We start from the raw sequence: 19707 nt of genomic DNA, 5'->3' as shown, positions 1-19707 counted from the left end.
TTCCACTTCCACGCGATGCAATGCAGAACTGGCAGGGGGTTGCAGGTGGGAGAGTTCTTCGGGTGCTCCTCCGAGTCTGGCTTGGAGGGAGGCTGGATGGAAGTCTGGAGGCTGTTAACCCTTGCCAGAGCTTGCAAGAGCAAGCTGCGGGGTTCCCAACTGGATGCGAAGCAGCAGCAACTGGAAGGAAACTTGAGGGTACCAGGCGAGGAGGAGGGAGCCAGAGGAGGACTTCGGAGCAATGGGTTGCAGCCGCCCAATTGCAAGAGGCACCGGGCGAGCACAGGGTGGGCGAGGCTGGAGGTGGCGCTGCTGGCCGGTGGCGGCGGCTGCGCGGACCCAGCCGGAGGCGAGGCGGGCTGACCCGGGCCAAGTGCGCGCCACTTGCACTTCGCGAGGGAGGCCCAGGTGAAGTGATGCTCGGAGGAGTTGGGGAGCGAAATTCACAAAGGGGCGGAGTCCTATGCAAATGACTCGCTCCCGGGAGCAAATCAGCGCCGGCCGAGCGCTCTGCCGAGGGACTGGCTGGCTCCCGCGGTAGGTGGGGCCGAGCGGGCCCGGAGTCCCGGCCCCCGCCCGCCCCATTCAAGTGCACACTCGCGCTCGGCTACACCCGCGCCAGCCTCCCGCGCGCTCCAGCCTTCCTCCGCCTCCTTCTCTCCCTCCTCCTCCTCTTCCTCCTCCTCCCGGGGCCCCGCTGCTCCGCGTGTGCGTGTGCATGCATGCATGCATGTATGTGTGCGCGTGTGTGTAATTATGGGCTGTGATGGCACCTCTCCCCCCCCCCACTAGTTTGTGGAGAAAAAAAATGCAGACGGCGGCAAAGGCAGAAGTCACCCCCAAAACGGAATAAAAATAAACCCCTTGAGTCAGCAGGAGCGCCGGCTGGAGCAATTGCTACTGCTGCTGCTGCTGCTGCTGCATGCAGGTTCGAGCCCCGCGCTGGCGGTCAGCTGTGATCAGGGCTTGGTGTATATATAGTGCCTCTCTGATTATGATGTTCTTGTTCTCTAAAGGAAAGGCGGGAATCCAGGTCTGGACTTTGTTTTTTTCTTTCTTTCTCGTCCATGATGATAAAAGAGTAGAACCCGGTGACTCCACAAGGTGACCAGCTTGGAGGTTGGAACCCTTCTGCAAAGTATTTTTCCAGCCCTGGTGCACGGGTGCTCCTGGAATTCAGGAGGCAAAGGTTAATAACACTCAAGCTAGGGGGAAAAAGAAAAATCAGAAGGGTCGAGTGCTGCTTCATGTGCTGTCAGCTGGAAGAGGTCCCTGGCAGCTTGGCAGATCCCTGCTTGCATCCTTGGAGGTGCCCCCTCCACCACCACCCCCGCCCCCCGTTGATGAAGCCTCGATGCTGGGTTCTTTCAAAGAGCAAGAATTTACAACCAGGCTGGGTCAGCAGGGGCCAGCTGGGGCACACGGGGGCCAAAGGAGAGCTGGCAATTCTGGATCAGACATCTGTGGCTCTGGGAGGAAGCTGGCTCAGGGTTCTGAAAGGAAGAAGCTTCCTGCACTAGGCAATCTTCATCCAGACCTGTCCCTTACCTCTTTTTCTATCTATCCCCCTGCTTCCCTTGCATTGTTCCACACAGGTGATGAATGAGAGCTGGCAGCCCTTTGCCACTAGTTCTTTTCCATCTGGTCCTCTTAGCTTTGCATGCCTCTTCGACCTGGTTTTGAAAAAGCTTATTAAAGGTATTAGAGTTTACAGACTTTGAGGCTCAGGTTCCCAGCACAGTAGCCCCTAACACCTCCAGGTGTAACCAAAACAACCAATGCCTCATTTGGATAAAAGTTATAGTATTTTCTTTTTCTTCATTTGGTGGATGGTGAAAGGAAGGTCAAAGGAAGACCTACTAGCTAAATCCTGTTATTTGTACTCTATACTTGCTGGTTAAATTCTCTCATATATTGTGTGTGCATGTATGTTTTAAAAAGGCCCAATATTATATTTCTAATCACAATAGACATTTAATTCCCCTGTGGATAAAGAACAATGGTTAGGATCATCTCTTTCTCTTTTTCCCTCTCTCTTTCTCTCCCTATATCTCTCTTTGTTCTAAGTCTCTTGGAGATACCCCAAGGACATAATGAAGCAATCAACTTTTTATAACTTTCTAACAGATAATCACGACACACCTCTTTAAGGTCAAATATCAAATCCATTTCAGAAGGATCTTGGTGACTTATTTTGGTTATGGAATTGTTTTGGTCCTAAGGTCCAAGGTGCTGGTGAAAAGACGCACAGTCATCAGCATTGTGCTGGCTCATAGTTATGAGGGTGACTCAGAATGCAGAGCCTCAGAGGATGCTGGCTTTTAGACAAGGTCTTCCATGCCCTGGGTTGGAAGCCCGAAGAAATGATGTCTTACCCCAGCAATGTATACCCAATAGTAGAAAAATAATCTTTATATCTTATGTGTTCTCTCCCTGGGTACATGGTGTTCCCTATTCAATCTGACTGATTCTGGATGTCGTGTTCTAGCTAGATTTCCAATAAACACTTTGGACTAACTCTAACTCTATATTATACCTAAGGGAATCTGGATGACATCACTTCTCTAACTCCAACTACCAAAAAACTTTATGATCTTACTGTTTCCCATAACTTCCTTCTGTCTCTTGAGAATACCGATTTCTTTTTCAAGCCAACATCTTTGCATGTTCTGGTTATTGTCTAAAATGTTCTTCCTTTCCTCCCTTCTTCCTTCTCTTTGTCCTTCCCTCCCATCTCCTTCCTTTCCACTCTTCTTCCCTTCCCTCATTCTTTCCTTCTGTTGTATTCATATCTTCATCTCATACTGTCTTGCTTCACATTGCACTTCATTTTCTGAAATACCTAATTTTTATTTGCTCACAGTCTCTCTCCTTTAAAGAGAACATTGAGACCTTGCCTTGTTGTCGCCCCCTGACCCTCTGTATAGAGTATAGCACATAGTCATCAGAAGCTCAGAAAATAGTTGCTGAATGATCAAATTCAAAAAATCAATTGCTAGTCTCACGCTCACATGGCATTAAACAATCTGTTTTTAACGACACTGGTTCTGAGAGTCACGTATTTCAAGAGTTGACCATTTGACTCTAGAGTCATTTTTTTTTTCTGTTATAAATTGACAGTGTTGGAGACATCATTTTTTTCACTTTGTCTCAAGGAATATGGTGGACACTCAGATGAACCTTCCAATTAATTTTTGGCTAGGAAACACAATAAAAAAGAATGCTTAATGCCACACAAGAACTGGAGATTCTGCTGGTCTGTCACAGCTGGAGCTATTCATTTAACTTGTCATACTTATAATTTATTTACTTGCACTTTTGCAAAATGTCAAAAGAAGTAACTGAATTTCAGGAGGCTCTTTCCACTTCGGAGTCCCATTTAAAACTGAGACGTATTACAGAGGAAAATATATAAGGTGATTTTCTTCTTCACCTCCAAAGAGATGAACTACAACTATCCCTAGAAATGATTGCATTTCTCAAATTGAATATACTGTTGCTTTTCTTGTGAATTTTATTTCCCTCTTGTCTCTTCCTCTAGTCAACACATTCCTACTTACACATTCTAATTCCTCTTCTATTAGAGTTGTCTTATTAGATCCATTAAAGTTTGTAGTAGGTTGATATATGAAATATATATTTTGGGCATGTAGCTCTCATGATAGCATCAAAACACTGGCTGCAGCTAGAGACAAGTAAAAGATTTGTCTTCTCCTCTCCTCTCCTTTCCTCTCCTACCACCCACACCTCCCCTTCATCCTCCTAACTTTTCTTCTCTTGTAGATCTCCAGAGTGAAAACACTTGCAAATGAAACACATAGCTCTGAGATAAAGAAAAGAGTCCACTTTTGGGGTAGAATAGAAGAAAAATAGATTTATGCTCACCACAGATTTCAAGTTGAAAAGTATAAATAATTTCACAGGAACAACCACGCTTAGTTGAGCTTAGATAAACCCCCACGGAATCCTATCCAGACTTTTTGGAAACTTAAGTTTCTGAATGGAATGCAATTTTTTGTCATTTTGAAGTAGAAGCAACTATAGCTGGATTTGTAAGCTTAATAATAATTCTCTATTATTGTAGACTCAGAACTCCACATAGAAGATTTCCTTCCTAGGCTTTTAACCTCTCCCTGTTCAGCACTCCTTTAGTAAAGACAAGATAGAAGAATCCTTATAATCATTTTTCTTGTGCTTTGCTCTTTACTTCAGCTAGAAAATAGTCTGGAGAATTTTCAGTAACTTCTCAAATATACCACATGATGTTACTTGATTGTGTCAAGCACAAGGAAATTAATGTGAAGTTACCCTGCATCTCTCTCACACAGTTCTTTCATCTCTTCTCACTTATGTGGACTCTGACTTTCCAGTTCCAAACCATCAGAAAACACTTGTCAAGTTGTTTGTGACAGGCACATCAAATATGACTGCACAGAACCAGGAAGACAAAAGCAAACTGACAGTATGTGAATCCTCCGCCCTAGGTCAGGCTCCTCTTCCAAAATATAAAGAGCAAGACATTCTTATATTCAGGGCTGGAGCTACAGTACAATGGGTAGTGTGTTTGTCTTGCATGTGGCTGACCTGACTTTGATCCTCAGCATCCTATACGGTCCCCATACCCTCCTGAGTATGTTAGGAGTAATTTCGAACACAAAGCACCTCTAGTTGTTGCCCCCAAACCAAAAATAAAAATAATAAAGACATTTTTATATTTATTTTTGACATATTGTTTTATAAAGTAAATTGAGATGAGGGAAAACAAAATAACAGTTAAAAGTGAAGAGAAATAAAAGACCCCCAAAATACTGGTGACTGTGAGCATGCCTGTAAAAATATGAAGGTTCCAGATATACCATAAAAAGTCAAACTTTGTTTTATGAAATGTCAGTACATTTATTTATAGTCACATAATTCATCTTTATGCTCATTTATTTCAGAAAATCCTCTTTACAATAAAGTAGATTTTGATTATATTTTCCATTGGGGATATAGGAAAAAATTTTAAAGCACCATTTCTATGACTGATTTTTTTAAAGATGAAATCCTTGTTTAATTTTTTATTTGAATAATGTATGCATGATTTCTGTTCCTTTAACCTATCTTTCTCATAAATCTTCACAGTTATTCTCTTTCCCATCTTATGGCTGAAATGGAGAAACCAGGGGTTTTGTGTTGAAAGAAAAACTTCTCTAGGAAATTGTACGACTCTCTCAGGTCAATCAATGATATTGAATACATACTTTATTAGAATTTTAAATATTTCCTTCTGGTTAAAAATAACTATTAAATCTGTTTGTGTAAAATTTAGTATAAAGCCCAAGAGACATTATTATATGATAGGAGAAAATTTACCATGAGGTCAAGATATGATAAAGATAATTCATTCTAGAGAGATTTGGACACTTAAAACATGTTATATTCTTCACTAAGTTTGCATCAGTATCATATATTCAATGGTTTAACATTTAGCATCATGCAGATCTTTATCCAGTTCTGAGAACTCAAAGAAAATGAAGTATTTCTATAAATAATAATATAGTTTACATGATTATAAAATAATTATCAATTTAAATATTTAAAGACACTTAGAAAACATATAAATATATATGTTTTTATATTTATAATTTATATATTTATAATCTATAAATAAATATAAACTTATAAAACATATAAGTTTAAATCTGGGGCTCCGCACAGCTTAAAATTCTGAGTCTTGCTTGCTTTTGTAAATATGGGACAAGTCCTAACCTTTTTATACCATCTTTTTCTACTATACAATGAGACATGCAACCTATATAAATGCTTTCTGGTGGTGATTTAGGAAGTTATGAGTTGAAAAGTATATGTACATTGCATATAGTAAATGATAAAAAGTGTATCAACAAGCTCATTAGGAATATAACAGCATAGTTAATATTTTTGTATAATTATATTTCTTGTTATCATAATACACAACTGAGATGATAATTACAACTACTCACTATATTGCAATAGTTGTGCTATAATTTCCATTAGTAGTCACTAATTATTTTGCAGACAAGTCATTTAAAGTAAGTTATCCTTGCAGATTTTTTTTCTCCCTTTTGCTATTAATCTCAATAGGTATGAGAAAACAAAAACTCCTTTGCAATTGTATAAAAAACAATGTTACCTGACTCATTGTTACTCTTTGCCCATATTTCACAGAAAGGGGAACATCTTAATTGCATCCTTCTCAAAAATATCTGTCAAGTCAACTCAAAAACAACAAAGCAACTCATGGTTTCACAGCCAGATACAATAAATTACCAAAACCCGCCTTTCTTTTGTAAGTCATCATTTTTTGGTGTAGGTTGAAACTCTTACAATCTTTCTGACTTGGGAGCTAGAAGGACTTTCTGACTTGATTTTTTTATTACTTAATTTTCTAAGTTTTTCCCTTAAACTTCAGTTATTTATTAGCAGTGACAATACAGCAGATAAAACACTTGTTTTGCATGAAGTCAAACCTCAGCAGCCTAGTAGGTCCCCTAAGTCCTTCTGGGACTGACCCCTAAGCATAATGGAGGACTAATATCTGAGCAACACTGGCATGACTCAAAAACAAAGCAAAAGCAAACAAAATAATCAATTAGTTCCAATTGTTATAATGCACCCCTGACATGCATGCCTTCTAAATATTTTAACTTCCATTTGTTTTAACCAGTATTTTTTTATTTTTGCCTTTCAAATATGTTTTATTTTTTTAATAAATTTAATTATTCAAAGAAAATGTATCACATAATTGACATAAGTGATCATAATACACTTGTTTCAGGATGACAGAGGCGAAGTTATTAAAAATAGAAAGATATTAGAAGATCTTAAAAAAGAAGAAGAAAAGAAATGGAAAAAGAAGGGAGAGTCAATTAGCAGTTATATTCATGAAATTTGTTGTATCACCAATAGAATCATTAATGCAATAGCAAAAGGTTTAGAACACTCTATTTTTAAGATATGAGATACACTGAAAAAATAAAATGATGCGTGTTTGTGGCAGTTATTGTTGTTTGTATAGGCACAGCAACATATGAAAGAAATTGGAAGGAAAAATCTTTGCCCTAAAAACAGGGAGATCTTACCCCTGAAGTATTTTGGCATAAGATCAACTCCAGGCTCCAAGCATACTATGTTGTTGAACATAGTCATTCTCTGTGATCCCAGAAACAGCTCTTCATCATCACAGTTGCTGCTGTCAGGTTTCGTAGTTGTAGATCCTGGTTTCTGTACAGATGCTATGTTGAAAACTGGGTGGTAAGTAGCACCATTAGGTAGCATTGGAGAGAATTCTGCCCTAAAGCAGATTATTGCTGTTCCTAGATTGTCAGGGTATCATAAGGACTGTCTTTGGAGTAAATCAGTACACTGACATGGTGGGGTCTTTCTTGGTAGAATTTTCATTTCTGTGATGGTGCAGGAGACCTTGTTTGTTTCTGTAGATGGTATTCATGGTTCAGGGGTGAATGGATAATGTTCGATAAACAGAAGTCTAAGCCAAGCCACTATGCCAAGTGTTCAGGATGTAAGAACTCACTGCAGTATAAAATGTTGTGTTCCTATCTCTATGAGGTAAGAACTTGTTTGTATATGTAAACTTTTCCCATTTTAATGTGCCTATGCAAAAACGAACACCACCACAAGGCATTACTAGTGCATGTGGGGGCTAACCAACAATCAATCTCCATAACCTTTTTCTTACATGACCTCTAAACAAAAACATGTCCACTAGCATTTCATACAGATCCTGAAAATGGGGGGAAATTGCCGCTGTATAAGAAGATATTCAATCATCGCTATGCCTATTAAAGGAATGTATCTAAAGAGATATTCAAAGGAGATTTGTATGTCCACTTTAAGTCTTTTGAAATAGGCGGGGAAAGGGTAAGATTCAGAGCGCAACTTCAGCCTATGATTTGGTTTTGTGGAGTCTAGGGGAAATGGCTCCCAGCAGTCACATATCAGAAAATATTCTCAAATGAGGGACTTCTCAGCCCAGACTCTGGTAGCAAGCAAAAGTTCACGGTGAGGGTATGTGAGTAGAGGGACTGCCAAGAGCAAATCAATAGCAGCAGTTGGTTTCTTTTCATGTTGAGAATCTATCTTTTCATTTTGGAAGCTGGTTGGCATCTGGCTGGGGTGGGGGAAATGTTCTGCTTCGTGACTTAAGGATCTTCTGCCTAAGCTGGGCTAAAGTGGGAAGGCTGCCTATGGTCCTGTTGCAAGGCTTAGTTCTGGGCTCTGCCACCTACCTCCCCCCATAGAGGCTTCCTCATCCTCAGTTGAGAGAAGATTCGGTGCTGGCGCTGAGGTTGGGGGCCTCCGTGAAAAGTCATCTGGAAGGCCTGGCTCCCCAACAGTGGTGGGGAGAGAATGGCTAATGGTCCCTTCCCTCAGCCCCACCCCTGAACTTACCCTCTCTTTTAACCTCTCTTTTAGTATTTTTATACTGCTCAGAACATAGTTTAGATTATGAGAAATATACCAGGAGAGTCTACTCAGTATAGAAATGTATAGAAATGTATAGAAATGCACTACTTCTGCAGTACCTACTACAGGAACTTTAACTTTATGCTACCAATGTGTAAGACTCCAGATGAATTCTGAAGGATTTAGAATTTTAAGGAAGATTTAAAAGCCTGCATTAGAGGTAAGAGTGATAGTACAGCTAGTAAGACCTCTCCTTGAACTTACCCGTGTGTAATTTCCTACCCTTCATATCATTCTTTGAGCCCTGCCAAGTGTGATCCCTGAGTGCAGAATCAGAAGTAAATCTTGAGCCCAGCTAGTGTGGCCAAAAACCAATAAATAAAAATTACAATATTTAGTCTAAGATATATTCCAAACAAAAGCAATCATAAACTCCATCCATATATGCAGTACAACTTCTCAAATACAGTGTGATAAGTTCCAGAATAATAATATAGCAAAGTAAATAGAATAGAAAGGATGATTACTCTATTATAGGAAGAAGAGAAACTATCCTGTGAAAAATTACAGATGAACTGTGTCAGAGGAACAGATTTAAAATACCAGTCCATGATTTATTGATTCTATAATTTTGACAAAATTACTTTAACTTACTTGAATTTTTTACTTAATAATAGAAGTAGGAATAATCCCTACTTCATAGAATCAGTTTGAGTAAAATGAGAAGAAAGGGATGAAGACATATACAGCAGGTAAGGCTGTTTTCCTGGCAGCAGACACAAATTAGATCCCTCTTACCACATATGGTCCCCCAAACCTACAGGGAGTTATCTCTACACCTAGATCCAAGAATAAGCCCCAACAACTGCTAGTTTTGGGTCTCAACCCGAATAAATAAATAAAATGCATTTGAAAAGAATATTGTAAATGCTAAGGTGCAATATCTTTAGGAACCTAACCTTAAATGATTACGGGTAGGTAAATAAATGAGAATGAAGAGTTAAGAGTATGAAAATCAATTGGAAAATTTTCTAACAAAGGAAACCTTTGAGTTTAGATTTCTCTTGTTGAATAGATTTTTTCTAGTCTGAGGTTCTTTTTAAAAAGTTTGAATTTCTCAACTCAAAAAAGTTTCCTAGGCTTAAGAGAGGTAACAAAATAAAGGAAAAGACTGGAAATAAGAGAAATTTAATTCTGGAAGAGGGAGTGAAAACCCACACATTAAACTATTGTCGACCTATAAAGACTAAATTTCCATTTTCAGAATTGTCAAATAAAATCCAGAAACATATTTTTAAAAGTTAAATTTTACATATCTAGGCTTTTTCATTTTTAGTTTCTTTTGTTGCAATTACTTTTTAGTGTTTACATTAGAATAAATCAAATACTAGCATATATTTTGGATCCAGTTCATAAAACTGTCATTTAGTGCTAGAAACTTAAAGTTCAACACATAATTCCAATTACTATCTATGCTTTCAAAAATAGTGTAGAGTCTAAGATAAAGAAAGAGAGGTCTAAAATAACTGGCCATTTTCTTTCTTGATACTATATAGTTAAATTAATTTTAAAGAGTAATTTTGAAAAGATTACTATTAATGTTTCCCCCAACAAAAAGTACAAAGTGTTTTCTAAGCTACTTCAAAAATGTTTGCAATCTGGTGAACAAGGCAATTTCTCCACTGTCTTAAGGATTAAGCATTTTTCAAAATGAATGGGGAGCCTGCATAAATATAAGTATGATCAAAGAAATTGGGATAGGCTTTCCTAAAATAAATGAAACAACAAAGCAGTAATGATATGTTATCATTGTTACTTATTTCTTCAACAACTATCATATCTTCTCTAAAACGGCAGGTACAGTTGTCTTTTCATAATTTTGCTAACAATTGTCACATTCTATAGTCATTTATTGAGTTTATTTCTGGATCCCTTTTATATTTTATAGAGAAATCATGTAAAGGAATGAGGCTCTGATGCGACCAAAGTTTAGGAGATGGACAAGTTAACTGGAATTTGAATACCTTACCTTGCTTGTAAACTTATTCTATCATCAATAAAATTAATCTTATAATATTTATTATCTTACCATACTATCTGACTAAAATGAGATGACTGTGGCTGTTTGTGCTATAGTAGTAATATACTTTATTACTTATTGCACACTTATTATTTATTTATTGCACACTTATTTATTTACTACTTTATTACTTTATTGCACACTGTGCTATCTTTCCAGCTTTAACATGCAAAAAAAACTCAGATAGAACAAATTTTAAAATTGGGAGCCATTATAAAATTTAAATGAAATCCTTTCAGGACAGTGGACTGTTCATTACAGAATTATGTTCAATAAGTTGATAACTTTTAAGGGTACTAAAGTTGTTCTAAAGCAAGATGGAATGCAGAACCTGAATTTTTAAAAAACAATTTTTTATGACAATGGTTAGTTTCCCTGTAAAGTTATGTCTTATTTTAAAATTATACTTCAATAACTGTGTTATCTTGACCTATTGTGAGACTCAAAGCAAAATTCTGGATATTGTAAAAATCCCAAATATTTCTGTCATTAAAATATTATATACTTGATAAAGAATCACAGTTTTTACAATAAATTTAATTGTTGCACTAGAACTTAATTTTTCATTATTTTTTCATGCAGTACAAATTGTCTCTAGACATATTAACAATTTTATGTTTCTATTTTAAATACCATTTTCCCACCAGCAACACCTACACAGCTTCTATTTCTGTGATATAAGAGGGCATTTTTCATTGGTACGGAGCTCTTTGCTATGGGAAATGTGTGTGCTGATTTGCTAGGCCTGTTGCCCCTTACTTTTCTTCTTCAAAAACACTTGTGGATAAATAAGGCTGTATTTTCCTCAAAACATATACCTATCTTGAAAATACTGGGAAAAAAATAGCAGAAATTATCTGCTGTCCAACCAAGTCAAAGCCAATATCCTTCAGTAGATGACATCGATAAGAGAGTGATCTATTAAAAATATACTAGGAAAGTGCAAAACTGAGATACATAAATAATTTACATGTTGATAAAATGTTATTCAGTATTGAATATAGTTGATTATTTGTATTGAGTATGTCTTGTATGACTTCTACAATAACATAAATATGCTTATAAACTAATAATTCAGTAAGAAAATTATTCCAATGAGAAAATCAATAGAAATAATGCAAAGTTAATAAACTGTCAGATAACAGAACAACTAAATATAAATAATAATATAAAAAAGTCATTTAGTAAAAAATCTTAAAAAGTACAGTGGGAAAATGCCAACTTTGGGCTTAACTGAAACATTTTGAAAATGCAAGAAAGTAAATAAATATTTTTGAATGTTTATGGATAAAATTCATAGATATAGCAGAAAAGAGAATTAGTAAATTGGACAAAAGAAACAGGAAACTTGCCAGGATAGTAAGTAGAAATTTATAAAAAAAAAAAAAGATTTAAAAGATACAAAATAGATTAACAACCATGAAAGACCAACTAAAATTAAAATGTATCTATAAATAATTCTAGCTAGTGTGAGCAGAAAGGGAGAAGAGAGCACTATTGAAAAACATTAATAGCTAGGCATTTATTTAGATTCATTCCATTGTATAATAAATGACCCTTAGCAGGAATATGTGCAGCCATACCTCAGTTAATTAAGAAGTAACCCAAGAAAACCAAAATTAAGATAAAGTGTCACCATATTTGTTTTAAGTAGATCCCACAAAACAATAAATGTAATAAAATTGTATCAAGGCAGGTCATTTAAGAGTGAATACTTATCATTCATGACCGGAGTTATGTAAATATTTTATTCTTTGTTCTTAAATTGTAAGTGGGCTCAAAAGGATGCAGCTGGGGAGCATGTTGTCAAACTAATAAATTACTCAAAAATGCCCTTTGCTGAGGGATGTTGATGCTAGTATGCTGCCTGGAAAGTTATTGAACTTGATTCATTTCCTGTGATCAACTCTGCAGGACAGAGGTAAAGAAACTGACAAAGCAGTGACTAACTGCATGAAATTGTTATAACACCAAGGATCCTCACCAGTATGTCTGTTTTCTTCCACCATTGTTCCAATCCACCTTAAGCACCCTTCCTACCTAAACACCTCCCCTAAAAGTCTCAGTCCCATAATGGAGTCCATTATATAGATAATTTCTGAGATTATGTTAGGTTCATTTGGTATCAATATCCCTTCTTATGGTTTACTTCACTCATATGATGCTCTCCAGTTTTTTCAATGTATTAGTAATTATTGGTAGAGGCCATTGGACTGATCCTCATATTGCCTTCTAATTAGATGTCTCTCGATTGGTTCCTTTGGTTTTCTTTTAAAAAGATGTTTCCCCATCTGGCTTTTTTCCCTCCTCTTGGGAGTGGGTTTTGTTTTTTTCCCAATAAGGAAATGCTTTTGAAGCCTGGAGGAGGAGCTGCCATCTAGGCTTGTGGTTCTACGTGATTGAGCAATTGGCTTGTGGTTTAATAGCTTGTGGTGTGAGTTTCTGACCTGTACTCCTTCCCAAACGTGTGTGGATTATTTCCAGCATTGGAATTGCTGTCGAACCTGTGTCTCATGTCCTACCCAGATTTGGTAATGGGGATCCCTCTCCCTCTCTGGAGTTTGTGGAACGTACAACTCACCATTTCACAGTAATCAGATTTGTAGCTGAACTAATTCTTGGTTATCTAATTCAACTTAAACAAAACCCCCAAATTTATGTAAACAGCATATTTTACTTTCTAATTTACCCAATGCATTTTCATTAGGTACAGTTATTCATAATATAGTGTTTGGTAAATTTATATTTTATATGTTAAAATAATTTGTAGTTTCATTTGGAATGAAACTATGGTTATCCATTTCTCCAGAAGTTGCTTCTCTAGTAAAGTTGTAGTTGTTCATATAATGAATTAAGAGATATGAATATATAAATAATCTATATAAATATATATATATAAATGCTTTATTCTTACAGAAAATCCTCCTCTCTACATAGGTATTCCCAAGGACAGTGCATATTTTTTTAGTTTCTATTACATTGACAGACACAATATTTATTATTTTTGGAGCTCATAAAATTTTACTCCAAGTGTTGGAATTCTGAAAAACTCAATTCTAAATTTTAAAAATACTGCCCAACATAGAAACTAAGTGCAGGAAAATACATTTCATGCCCTTTTGCTTTTTTTATTCTCTCTCTCTCTTTTTTTCTTTTTGGGGCCACATCTGGCAGTTCTCAGGGGTTATTCCTGGCTCTGCCCTCAGAAATTACTTCTGGTTTGGGAGACCATATGGGATGCTGGGGATTGAACCAAAGTCCATCCTGGATCAGCTGCTTGCAAGGCAACTGCCCTACTACTGTGCTATCACTCTGGCCCCCTTTGCTTTTTATCCTCCTCTCTAAGTGCTAAAACTAAAATCAATCTTCCAAAAGATAACTTGGAATAAATTAAAATATTAATTAACAATAATTAAACAGAAGTTTATTTTAAGTCATAAAATATAGGTAAGATAAAATGTTTTCTGTATGCATATATAGTTTGTGTATATATACATACACAAAATGTATGCACACATACTTGGAATAAAAAATAAGATGGCTTAAAAATGTTTTATGAAGAGTAAAAATTACATTTTAATTTAAGCCTTTAAAGAATGGATTCATCACTTATGTATGATTTCTCATGGTTTGCTGAAATCTTGCTGGTACTCACCATGCCTTAGAAATAAAAATCTATTATTTTAATTCTAGGCTTCAAAATGTATTTCCAGACACTTAACTATTTTTGTTAATTTAAAATGTTTGCCAAGAGGTAGGTAAGGGAGAGGGGGAGGGCTGCAGGGAAACTGAGAACACTGGTGGTGGGAAATGTGGACTGGTGAAAAGTGTTGTTCATTGTATGACTGAAACTCATTCACAAACAAAGGTGTAACTATACGGCTACTGGTTAAATGAAAGAATTTAAAACATTTATAAAAATGTTAGAATAGAAACTGAGACTCACTAGCTGCACAACTTTGGGGTAATAATATCTTCTTGAATGATAATTCCCATCAGATATTTCCCATGAAGTACTTGTCACCTACCTGGCTTGGTTTTGAAAACACCACATGTTTAAGTTGAAGAAAATAAATGCAGGTGCTAAGATTCTAAGGAATTCTAAGTAGAATTTACAAAGAAGTGGCAAAGAAGAACCAAAGTTAGAAGCCTTTAACAACATTTATCTTAGTCCAATTCTTGCAAAGAGAAAAAATGATTTCAACCAAGGCAATAAGTATGTCTGTGCGGGAATAAAGCAGCATCACACAGGGTGTCATCATGCTTGATGGATGTAATTTCCTAAAATTTGTACCTTGTTAGTGTACAGAAGATGAAGAGAGAAAGATCAGTAAATTCAAATTGAGATGTACTAAAGTACTATGTGCTATTGAATGGTGCAAAGTTTTTCTTACTCAAGTTCTTTTGCAAAGTTTGTAATTCTATTTAATACACAGGATTGACTCTATGAATACATTAGTCAGAGTCATGATAGAGTTTTAGAAATAATATCACCCAGCAAAATTTTTATTGTGTCTTCCTTGAACATCTCTTATTTAGCTCTTGCGGGGACTATGGGATTTGGGGGTGAGGTGTGGAATGGTTGTTGTTTGGGGAGTTACTCAGAGGATGGTGGTTACTAAATGTGGCACTAGAGGAGCAATAATTAATTTAAAAAACTACAAGAAACTCTTGGCCTTTTTCTTCTTAGCCTCCGCTCTCCCACTACAGTTGAAGAAAAATTAGATATTGCAGAAATAGAAACCCCCAACGACCCCCTACTTACCAGATGTGGAAGAGACTTAAAGATAAGTGCATGAATGACCCAAAAGAAAACAAAACTAGAAATATTTACAGGTTATTATAATTTTGTTCCAATTATTTTTTTCCTCTCTTGACCATATCAATAAGATTGACCAATACCAAATAAAATTTACTAAAATAGCCAACTTTTAAAATTTATTTTAGTTTCAATAAGAATAGTAACAGATAGTGCTGGAGAATAGTATAGTAAGTAAAACATTTGCAATGCATATGGCTGAACCGGATTCAATCCCCAGCCTACATACAGTCACTTGAGCATTTCTAGGTATGACCCAGATGCAAACAAAAAATAAATATAACAAGCTATGGTTATCATTTGTAAAACCCTATTTTGAAAACCACATGTTTTATTGTTATGTTATTTTTTTGTGGAAAAGTGAATGGTGTTTTATCTAATTATAAAATCATTATATATAATGCTATACTATGTTGGTCAGTTTAGATTTATAATGAACCTAATTTATTCTCTCCAAATTGATCTACTGACATACCAACCACAGTGTGACTTGACTATACTTGGCGATGGAAAGATCTGAAACTTTACAGGATGTCACAGGGTAGAACTATAATCCAATAGGTCTGGAGTCTTTCTATCTAGGGACAAGAAGAAACAGCAGGAATCTGTGAGCAAGGCCACAAAGGGGAGGACAAGGGTAAAGAGGACCATAAACAAGGAAGGTACAAAAGGGTTAAAGAGATTAATTGATATCTTGAACTTAGATTTCTGACGTAGAAATATGATAGAATAAAAGACTATCATTTAACCTACAAAGTTATACTATGCCATGCAGCTTGAACTGGAGTCTTGTGCTAAAATAACATTTGTAAAATGAAAGACTTTCAGATATGTTAAGAACTCTAGAGTAAACTGATCCCAAGTTTCTTAATGTGGAATTCAATAAACTCTTAAGAAGATGGCTTTTTTTTAAGCATACTTCCACATAGTGTCCATTTTACTTGAACTATACCCATCTCCCCCCTCACCTGGTTATTGACCCAGGAACTATCCACTTTCTCCAGTCAATAGCCATTTGCTGTCTCTGAAATGCATCTCTCTGTCTCTCTCTCTCTCCTTTGAAGACCCTTTAATGTACACAGCACTGATAGTCTTGTAACATATCCTTTGTCTTTATTTGTCCTTGCCTCTAATTTCTGAAATAGGAATGGCCATTTCAGTTTTACTAAAACCTTTATTCCTTTGGGCATAAATTTGAAAATACTAATATTCTTTATTCCTCTCAATCTCACCCCCTACTCCTCCTCTTTACTTCCTCCTTCAGTTCTTCTTTTTGCATATCTGTCAGAATTTAGAGATCGGAGAGCATCTTCAACCAGAGAGAAATTGAAAAAGTGCTATAATAAATTATTTAATTGCATCCCTGAGATACACAGTCATAAAGTTATTCATAACTGAGTTTCAGTCATACAATGTACAACACTCTTCACCATTGTACATTTCCCACCATCATTACTTCCAATATCCTATTTGTTTTCCCCACCCTCTCTTTTGCATGCCTCTAGGGAATAAATTCTCTCTCTCTCTCTCTCTCTCTCTCTCTCTCTCTTTCTCTCTCTCTCTCTTCCTGATTTCCTTTTAGACTCTATGGTTTGCAATATTATTACTGAAGAGGTATCATGCATATCACTTATCTCCTTTGAGCACCAAGTTCAAAGTGATAATTCTCAACTGCCATTATGACAGTGATCCCTACTTTGCCCTACTTCATTCCCTTGTTATTTGTGGCAAAGAACTTACCATGAATTATTCCCACTAGTCCTTATCTCTATTGCCTCTGGATATTAATACCAGACTTGTTGGCAATGGTCCCTCTCATCAATGAATTACCTTGTTCATAAAGTCTTGAGCTGAGGCGTATGAAAGCACTTGCTTTTCTGAAGGAAAGCCTTTTGTTAAAACAAAATAGACAGAGTGGAATGTAGGCCAAAGGCTGGGAAAGGGAGGATTTCAGGCATAATATCTAGGAAAATAATGGGCAAAAACATTGTGTGATAAAAGTGACTCTGCATGCCTTGACATGTTCCTAGTGAGCAGGGGAATATTAAGCAAAGGGATCAAGTGTCCTGCATAATGAGTAATCTGCTATGTTAAAATCTTATAGTGTGCCTGTCCTTTAATGTTGCATGCTGTACTTGACAGTGTCTCATCTGGTTTGTGACAGCAACATCCAGATCTCGAATCCACTAAAAAGTCACCTGAATTCATTACAGAATCACACATACAATTTTTTTATCCTACAGATCAATGTGTTCATCCTGCATCTATCCCTCCCCCTTTTATTCATTTCATTCAGCATAATATTCTCCATATAAATCCATGTATAAGAAAATTTCATGACTTTATTTTCCTAATAGCTCTTTAGTATTCCATTGTGTAGATGTCCAATAGATTTTTTTGTCCACTTATCTGTTGCAGACATTGGGTTGCTTTTAGTCATGGATATTGTGAATATTTCTGCAATTTTTAGTAGAAAGTGTGTACAACTAAAATAATTTGGCAATATAATCATTTCAGGCAAACAACCACCCTAGTTTTGAAAACCCAGTGAATTTTATATAATAGGTAAACCAGCACTCCAGGCTTTGCCCATTTTCTCTAAATATACCTTATCTATATTTATTAGTCTTTTTTGGATATCTTAAAGCATAGCATGAATTCCCAACTATGTTTCTCTTCTTATTTTTACCTTGTCAGTATCTAAGACTTAAATGATGCACCAAATGGTGATTGGGTAAAGAAAACAGGTAAGAAGAAAGAAAAGGAATAACACTTGGCCTCAACTGCTAGATGATCAAGGACCATTGCCATCTCTTCAGAAACAGTTCCCACCCTCAATTTTCTAACATAGCTACAATTTGCATATAGATATGAAGAAAATATATGGGGTTGAAGTGGATCCTTTTCAAAATTTAAACTGGGAATTCCTATTTCTTCTACTCTTCTTTGTTCTCTCTCTCTCTCTCTCTCTCTCACACACACACACACACACACACACACACACACACACCTCTCACTTTTCTTGTAACTTCCATCTCAGTTCTATCTTACCCTACATTTTTCTGTACTGTGTTTTTCCTTCTACTTTCTACCCCTCACACATAGCAAGGGGGATTATCTATTACAGTGCTATCCCAAATCTATCCTTTTTGAAGCCTTAATATTGTTTATTTTTTGTTGAGGTTGAACAAGAATATCTTTTTCATAGATACTAGTCTCCTCTCCTCTCCCCATTATCAATTTGCATCTTCACTGGTATGAACAGAAATAGGTGATCAAGCAAAGTACTAAATTAATATTAATAATGAAACAGTAAGCATATAAGATGTAAGATGAGTATAAGCATATGCTTTTAAAAATGGAACAGAAAGATAGTATAGCAGGTAAGATGTTTGTCTTGAAATGCAATAGACCCTGCTTTTACTCCTGGAGTTACACATGGTCCCTTAAGGTCTTCCATGAGTGGTCCCTGTGCACAAAGCTTGAAGAAAATCAAAGCATCATTGGATGTGTCCCCCTAAGAACACAAAACAAAACAAAAAAATCCTACTAAAAAGTAAGCAAAAATTTAATTATTACTTTTACATTCTGATTCCTTTATTCTTTGATACTTTCTTTTCCTCTTTCATGTTCATTCTACTGTTCTGTTCAATTGATCTAATGTTCCTCTTTATTCTAAACAAGGATATGCAGTTCAACCTTTCCCTACACACCATTGGCAGCTGCGGCCTCTTCTTAGTGTTATCTTTCCTTTTAGTCACAAGATATAAGGACTACCTGAAATGGAATCTTTGAAGAGTGCTACATAGGTAACCCAAGTCCCATTAACAAATGGATCACAGTGGTAAGAAATGGACCACGGGTATCCTTAGCAATAATTCAAAATATATAACCATGTTGAAAACATTTCCATGTGGCCAACTTCTTGACTATAGTAGAGACTAGGATAATATAAATAGTCTAGGTTAGTAGCTATTTGGGTTCTGAAAATAAAATATATTGAATCTCTGTGATAACATTCTTTGAGCTCTAAGGAGAAAGTAACTTTTGGAATATAAGCCTCTTGAAAAGGAGGCCCACCTGCTCTTCTGTTACACTGTAGGCGGTATGTGGGGTAGTGGTATGACTATGATATCGGGCTTTCTATTTTTGTAATGTGGTAAGGATGCTGAGGAATTCAGCCCCCAAACTGAGAAATGCAGAATAGCAGCAGATACTAAATCATGCAGAGACAATATACACCTATGTTGGGGGTGGCTGTGGGGGTGGGGGTGAGTAAATTGTCAAATTTATTCTTCAAACACAGGCTTCTGTTTTCTGGTTTAGCCTAGTTTTGTGGGCTTTCAGTGGGGAGTGAGTT

The 19707-nt window shown here is 36.5% G+C and overlaps 1 protein-coding gene across 7 annotated transcripts in view; it reads right to left on the bottom strand.

The window, feature by feature from the left end:
• Window positions 1-19707, bottom strand: part of LOC126003964 (neurexin-3-beta) — a 1607127-nt gene that overhangs the window by 582383 nt on the left and 1005037 nt on the right. The window lies entirely within an intron of this gene.

The sequence above is a fragment of the Suncus etruscus genome, chromosome 3 (genome assembly GCF_024139225.1).
Source record: "Suncus etruscus isolate mSunEtr1 chromosome 3, mSunEtr1.pri.cur, whole genome shotgun sequence".
Classification (NCBI taxonomy): Eukaryota; Metazoa; Chordata; class Mammalia; order Eulipotyphla; family Soricidae; genus Suncus; species Suncus etruscus.
The sequence above is the reverse complement of the archived record's forward strand: the minus strand, read 5'-3'. Positions and strand labels throughout refer to the sequence as shown.